This window comes from Miniopterus schreibersii, assembly GCF_964146895.1.
Source record: "Miniopterus schreibersii genome assembly, chromosome: 15".
NCBI lineage: Eukaryota > Metazoa > Chordata > Mammalia > Chiroptera > Miniopteridae > Miniopterus > Miniopterus schreibersii.
The window spans coordinates 42,863,428-42,871,247 of NC_138115.1; the positions used below are offsets into that span (position 1 = coordinate 42,863,428).

Below are 7,820 nucleotides of genomic sequence, written 5' to 3' on the forward strand. Positions count from 1 at the left end.
TCTATCTATCTATCTATCTATCTATCTATCTATCATCATCATCTATCTATTTATCATCTATCTATCTATAATCTATATCTATCATCTATCTGTCATCTATCTGTCGTCTATCTATATCTATCATCTATCATCATCTATCATCTATCTATCATCTATCTATCATCTATCTATCTATCTATCTATCTATCTATCTATCTATCTATCTATCTATCTATCTACCTATCTATCTATCTATCATCTATCTATCTATAATCTATCTATCTATCATCTATCTAATCTTTATATATTCTCAGGACTTCTCCATGTGGACTCTCCACATAGCCTCTCTATTATGGTAGCTCAAGGTTCCCAGAGCAAGTGTCCCAGTGAGTAAGACAGAAGTTACATGGTCTTTTATGACTAAGCCTCTGAAGTCAGCCACATCACTTCCACTGTACACAAATCTGTCCAGCTTCTCGGGGAAGACACATAGACCACCAACCTGTTCATAAGAAGAGTGTCAAAGAATTTGGGGCTCTGTTTTAGAACTGCCATAGTATATCTTACAATCAATGGGGTCTTAGAATTCATAAAATACAGTATCTTGAGCCCTAGCCAGTTTAGGTCAGTGGTTAGAGCTTCAGTTCACAGACTAAAGGGTCCCAGGTTTGACTCCTGCCAAGGGTATGTACTTCAGTTGCAGGTTCAATCCCTGGCCTGGGTCAAGGCCTGTGCAGGGGGCCACCAATCAGTGTGTCTCTCTCACATCGATGTTTCTCTCTCTCCCTTCCACTCTTTCTGAAAAGCAATGGAAAAAATATCCTCGAGTGAGGATGAATAAATAAATAAATAATAAAGGAAACATTATGAAAAAAACAACACAGTATATTGAACTTGACCACCCCTTATTGCCTCCACAGCTACCACCCTGGTCCAAGTCATATCAGCACCCATCTGCCTCTGTGATTCCACTCTTTCCCCTCCAGCCAACCCTTAGCAACTATTCTCTACACAGTAGCCAAGGAGATCCTTCTAAAACATAATTCAGATTGTGTGACTCCCTTGATCTTAGCCCTCTATTGGCTTCTCATCACTCAGAATGAAATCCCAAGTTCTAACTTTGATTTTGAGGATCTACATAATCAGGCTCCTGCCTTCATTTCTGCCGTTTTCCAGCCAGTTTCCTCCTTGCTCGTTGCAATCTGCCTTTACTGACCTCATCGCTGTTTCTCAAACAAGGCTGTCATAGCCCCATCCAGGGTCTTTTCATTCGCACTTCCCTCTGTCCCTTGCTCTCCTCCCCTGGATATCTACATGGCTAGTTCCCTCTCCTCATTCTGGTCTCTGCTCAGATGTCACCTCCTCCATCTAAAACAGCACCCCAGCTCCATCACGCTTGGCCCCCTGACCCAGCTTTGCTTTACGATACTGATCGCAAGAAGCCAGTACATCCCATATTCATTTCTGTGTGCATTGTCTGTGTCCAGCTTCAAGGCAGGGCCTCTTTGGTTCACTGCTACATTCCCAAAGCCTGGCACATAGTAAATAGGTGCTTAACAAATATTTGTTCATTGAGTGAATTAACCTATTGCCTCATTCCCTTACTGTATTACCTTGGGTAAACCACTCCTCTGCTCATTTGGCAGGTAAGCTGGAGGCTGGCCTCACTCACGTGTTCATTAGTTGGCCATCTGTCAGTGGGGTAAAGGGGTTAACTGGGCTGCATGTCTCTCACTCTCCAGCACGTTGGCCCCGGTTGTCACAGGGGTTCAAGGGCAGCAAGAGGGCAAACTCCACAAGCTCCAATACTTTCAGATTGCTGCTTATGTCACATTTGCTCCTGTCTTTAAAAATATATATGTATATTTTTAAATATGTCTTTATTGATTTCAAAGAGAGGAAGGGAGAGGGAGAGATAGAAACATCAATGATGAGAGTCATGGATCGGCTGCCTCCTGCACGCCCCCGACTGGGGATCGAGCCTGCAACCCGGGCATGTGCCCTGACCGGGAATCGAACCTCGATCTCCTGGATCCTAGGTCGATGCTCAACCGCTGAGCTACACTGGCTGGGCAAAAAATGATTTATAGTGGAGATCTATCTGTGGAGAGAGCTGTGATTTACATGAAGGTGCTTTGAAGGAGCTAGAAAAATTCGTTTTAATAATACAGGTGCACATAACTGTGTAAATATCCTGGAAGATGTTTTAGCTCCAACTTTTCCTGCAAGTTGCTGCCAAATGGGTAAAATTTCTTTGTCATGAAATTAAAGATGCTGCTTATCTTTGTCAATTATTTCCTGGTGGATGGCCAAGCCATATTTGATGCCGCAAAATAATTTGGGCAGTTCCTCATTGCTGATTGATAGGATTTGATGAATTAAGATTTGTCATCAGAATATTTGAATGTCTGTTTGCTGCCAAGAATTGTGCTCTAGCCCAGCCGGTGTGGCTCAGTGGTTGAGCATCAACCTATGATCCAGGAGATCGAAGTTCGATTCCCAGTCAGCTCACATGCCCGCATTGCGGGCTCGATCCCCCATAGGGTGCAGGAGGCAGCCAATCAATGACTCTCTCATCATTGGTGTTTCTCTCTCTTTCCCTCTCCCTTCCATGCTCTAAAATCAATAAAGACATATTAAAAAAATAAAGAATTGTGCTCTATGCTACAGACGTATAAGGGCAGCCTGTGACCTGTCCCCCACCCCGAGCTTGTGGTCTGTTTGGGGGAGTCAGAACTGAGAGGGAGAACATGAATGGAGAGGGGGGTTCTCACCACTTTTGAGTCTGCATGTGCAGGGTTCCATCTCCGGTCAGGGCACATAGAAGAAGCAATCGATGAATGCATAAGTAAGTGGAACAACAAATCAATGTTTTTTCCTCTCTCTCTCTCTCAAAATCAATCAAGAAAAAATATTTTAAAAATACCCCAGAAAGCTAATATTTAGATGTGAGCTTGACATGTGACTGGTACTATACTAAGGCTGTACAGTTAGTAGCTCATTTAACCCTGATGGGGTAGGTACTCGTATCAGTCCTGTTATATGTATGAAAAATCTGAGGCACAGAGAAGTTAAGTAACTTGCCCAAGGTCACACAGTTAAGAGTGATGAAACTGGAATGTAAGCCTAGCTGAGCTCTGAACTACTTTTAACTACTAAAGCTGGATATTGACTTCTGGCTTTCATATGTGCAATTCAAATTTCCCTACTGTCGTTTCTAAAGATCTAGGTGACTAGAGCTTATACTGTATCACCTGACTTGCTGCTATTCTGAACTCTGGGATGTGGAAAGCACCTGACACACTTCTGTTAATGATTCCAAGGCCAGAGACAGAGTAGAGTCAAAAGTTGGCCCAGAGTGTAGAACTTTCTCTCCCCTCAACTGGCAGGTTGCAAGCAATGATTCAAGGGTTGTCTATTAGGCTGGTACCCACCTATCCTCTTGGTTCAAAATAGTAATTGTGATGTAATATTTGTTAAATTAAAAAAAATACTCTGGTAAGTTATGTCTTAAAAAATTTATTAATACTTCTGAGGATGATGGGGAAGGTTCAATTTTGACATCAAAACAAGTGTGTGGATCAGATATTTAATTAAAAGATCAGGTGAGAAAAGAAGATGCAAAGTCACTCTGATGGAAATGTGGTCTAATCCCTGACCCCAGGTCTGAGAGGAGCAGGGCCTAGTGTCATCTTTGGAAACAAAGTATGGTTACAGATGAATTCGAGAGAGAATTCAAATTTACAGCCTACATAACTTCAGGGCTGTTTCTTTTAAAAGCTGGTTATTACTAAAATATAAAACGATGTATTTTCAGGGTTTGGGGAGCTATAAGGACTCCCTTTGTAATGTTAAGAGAAAACTGGAAGGCTATGTGCTCCTCCCTTGCTAAGAAAGGGTGTTTATTAGCTAGGATGCAATGAAAATTTTAATACTAGTTTATAGCAAGGGACTCTCTTTGGCCTTTCATCTGGCTATATGGCTTTTGTTCTTCTCATGGATAAGCCTAATTAGAATCTAATGCTAATGTGTTCTTTATCACTATACCATATTTTTAAAAATCATAACTGTATTTCTGTACAATTAGGATTAAATTAGTTGCTTTAAAGAGTTCACTCTTTCCTACCTATGGTAAATTAAGTCAATGGAAATTAGGAATGTGCTAATTTAACAATTTACACCACAGCCCGGTTTCCTGGCAGTGTTCTATCCATCAAGAAAGGAAAGCTATTTCATGAAGAGAAATCAAAACCTTTCTCCCCCCAAGCCTCTTCTTCTTTTTTGGCTTATTCTGAGCAATTGTCCCCAGGAAACTAACCCACCAACCGCTGTCAAGTCTGATTCCTCTTTCTGAAGTTACAGCCTTCCTGCTCCTCTACGATGTCTCAGCTGTCTTCTCATCTCATCTCTGCTACCCACTTGCAAGGTTTGTTAGAGTCAGGATCAGGAGGACAGTTCAACCCCACCCCCGCCCACCCCAGCTCCACCCAACATCTTTGAATTTTTTAAATAAACCTTTTAGATGCTGGTGGGTGGGGCCAACCAAGAGGGAGACAGCAGGCCTGGCCCATCCCCTTTCTGACCCTCTGGGGCCATCTTCCTTCTGGCAATCCTCTTCTCCCATCTGTTTTCCTCTCTTTTTTTTTTCCTTTTAAGGGGGGATTAAAAACAATCCAAGAAAGGAAAAGAAACCAACCCCCTAAATACATACAACACCTTTGAAGCTAGGCGAGTGTGGTAGAAAATTCTATAGCCGTGTGTAAAGTCATGTGTGAACATGTGTATGTTTACACACAGGCCTCAAACTATGGAAGAAACTGAAAAACTCATGAAGGCAATAGATGGAAGCATGAGACGCTTACTTATATTTCATTGGCAAACAAGGAGCTCTGTTTTGGTCTTCCAGTTTTATTGAGATATAATTGACGTTTTGCTTTTATTTGATAATAATTGTAGCACTCCCTACATATTTCAGTCAATGTTCACTGAGCTTGGATTGACTCCAGGTGTTGAGAGTGCTCCTGAGGGCAGCTGAGGACTTGGGCCTTCCTAGTGGGGCTGCCAAGCTCAGGACAGCACTTGGGCCCCACAAGGGCTTTGTCCCTTTAGGGAGATGTTTCTGCAACCTGGGACTTTCAGCGCATTTGTCCAGCTGGGTTGATTTAAGGGCTCTTTCCAGGTTGATCTTTTCCCTGGAAAACTCCCTGAATTCTGGTGAGCAAATTCAGAGAAGCTGGGGATCTTTATATGGTTGTATGTTTTTTTCATCTTTTATAATCCAGGCATGGTTGTTCAGGTTGGACACTAAATTATTTTTTTCTTTCACTTTATTGAAATATAATTTACAGACAGTGAAATTCTGCACCGATCTTAAATGTCAGATTTACAAGTTTTGACTAATGTAGACACCAATGTATTTCTATATGATTACCCTAGAAGGTTCCCTCATCCCCTCCCTCCCAGTCAATACACCCACACCCCCCAGGGTAATTTTCTTATCTCCATAGCTTCATCGTGCCTGTTCTAGCATTTCCTGTAAGCGGAATCACACAGCTTGGCTTCTTTTTCCTAAGATGTTTTTGAGATTCATCCAGGTGGTTGTCGCCAGTACAAGTAGGCCCCAATAGGTCACTAACCGCTTGACAGTGTTTACATGGGGACAATTGTTCAGCCCATTGCCTCCAGACCAGATACCCTCAAATCCTGGTATGTGGTCCTGTCTGCTCTTCCAAGGCAGTCTCTTTCCAGGGCCAAGCAAGTTCCTCTCCAGAACCGCCCAGGCCGCCTGGAGCACCACCCAGATGGCCGAAGGGCCATCACCCGGGTAGCCTCCCCTGAACAGCTGCCCTCTGCCCCCCACCCCTCATTAAAACTCAAAGGAAACTGGCCTCTCCGGAGATCAGAATTCAGATCCGTTTCATTCCACCCATCCAACTGCACACAACGGCGTGGTTTTCGTGTTGATCACAGATATGCCGAGTCCTTAAGAAAACGTTAAAAAAATAAAAGAATACATACATAAAAGGTGTGTGTGGGGGGGAAACCCATCTCTCGCGGGCGGTGGGTATCAGCTTCTGCTGAACCAGGAATCAGAATTAAATCTTTTCCTCTCCTTTCTTTTTTAAATAAACGGAAGAGTCCCTCCACGCTCCGCGCTCGGGAGGTTTCAAAGGTCGTCGCACCGAGGCCTGGGGGCGTTCATCTCCCCGGCGGCCGCGGGGAGGGCGGAGGGAGCCGGGAGGGAGCACACAAAAGCGGCCGTGCCGAGAGGGCTAATGTTTCCTGTTTGCCTGGAGCCCCCTCCCCTGCGTCCCCTCCCCCAGCCCCCTCCCCGCACTCGGGCGGAAGTGAGTTTGCTCCTTTGGAGATTAAAAGGATTCCGAATTCCGATCAGTCCCAATAACCAGCGAACTAAGAGGAGGAGGAAGGGGCGGCAAGGCAAAGAAAGAGGGGGCTCGCGCGCGCGCGCCCGCGGCCCGAATTGGGGGTGCTGTGCAAAGCCCCAGGCGGTCGGGGCGCACGGCGCGAGCGCAGCCCGGCAGGCGCAGGCTGCGGGGCCACCCCGCTCTCGCAGCGCGACTCGGTTCAGAAAGAAGATGACGCTGGCCGGCGGCGTGGGCCACGCGGCTCCCGAGCTCAGCGCGCAGGGCCGTTGCCGGTTCCACTGATTCCTGCGCGCCCCGGAGGAGGCTGCGTCCCCGCGGCTCGGGATCGGAGGGGGGACTAAGGCGAGGGCGAAATGGCCCGATGACAAAGGAAATGTGATCCCCCTTCGCTGCCAAGGTTTCAGAGAGGACGGACGTGAGGAGGAGGAGGAGGGGCGCGGGGCGCGCGCGGAGCTCGGATAGCATTGCACGACGGCTCGCGCGGAGCGGGCAGCGGGTACATCTAATATCTTCCTGCCGATGAATAATTCAGGACGGCCCGCGGGGACCTGCGGCCCCGCGCTGCAGCGCGGCTAGACCGGAGGGGAAGGAGCGCGCGGGAGGCGCCCAGGCCGGGCGAGGCGGGGCGCGAGGGCCCGGGCCGCGTGGGGCGCGCGTGCGTGTTAAGCGCCGGCAGCCGCGACCGGGCCAGGCAGGCGCGCGGGAGACTCGAGGCGCGTGGGACGCGCGTGCGTACTGCTCCACGCGTGCGGCCGCGGCCGGGCCCCTACGACCTGCAGCTGCTGCGGGGCCGACCGTCCTGCAGGGGAGCCCGCGCCCGGCCGTGCGCAAGCCCGAGCGCGGCACGCCGGGCCACCCAGGAGTCCCTGGCCGCCGCGTCATGCGGTGGGGCGGCCGGCGTCGCGCGGGGGCACACGGGCTTGGCGTCGCGCCGCTCCCGCCTTTACTAGTTTGGGGAGTCTCTCTCTCCCAAGAAGAGACTACATTCGTTTAAAGGAAAGCAACGCACCAAATACTCGTCGAACCAAATTTTGCTTATCCCTCCGGGACTGGGATTGCACAGCGGACTCTCCTTGAGAGGACTCCCTCCGCGAGCGAGACGCCAAGCTCCAGCTGCTCCCGGGAGTCCTCTGACCTCCCTGCCCCTGCTCTCCCCTCGCGAGTCGGGACTTGTTCCGGCGCTCCCGCTTCGTGAGGCACGCGGCCCCCACGTCCTCCGGGGAGAATCTGTGTCGCCTCTGGAGAGTGGCATTTAATGCCCGCAGCGTCGGGGGTGGCAGCGCGCGGGCCGGGCGCGGCGAGGCCGAGCGAGCCGCGCCGCTCCGGTGCGGGTCCCGGATTGCAGGCCTAATCGATGCCTTTTTCTGACTGAGTCGGCGGCTCCCCACCCACCTCGTCGGCGCTCTCCTCTCCTCCTCTTCCTCTCTGGTCTCCTCCCTCCTCCGGGCCTGGTTG

At 48.8% G+C, this 7,820-nt stretch overlaps 1 long non-coding RNA gene across 1 annotated transcript; it reads right to left on the reverse strand.

Annotated features, from left to right (window-relative positions):
- Positions 1 to 263: 263 nt before the first annotated feature.
- LOC308568106 lies at positions 264 to 2,799 on the reverse strand. Its single transcript, XR_014000437.1, has 3 exons — positions 2,754 to 2,799; positions 1,652 to 1,823; positions 264 to 777 (listed from the first exon to the last, which is right to left on the reverse strand). It is a non-coding gene; the product is annotated as an uncharacterized lncRNA (long non-coding RNA).
- Positions 2,800 to 7,820: the final 5,021 nt, after the last annotated feature.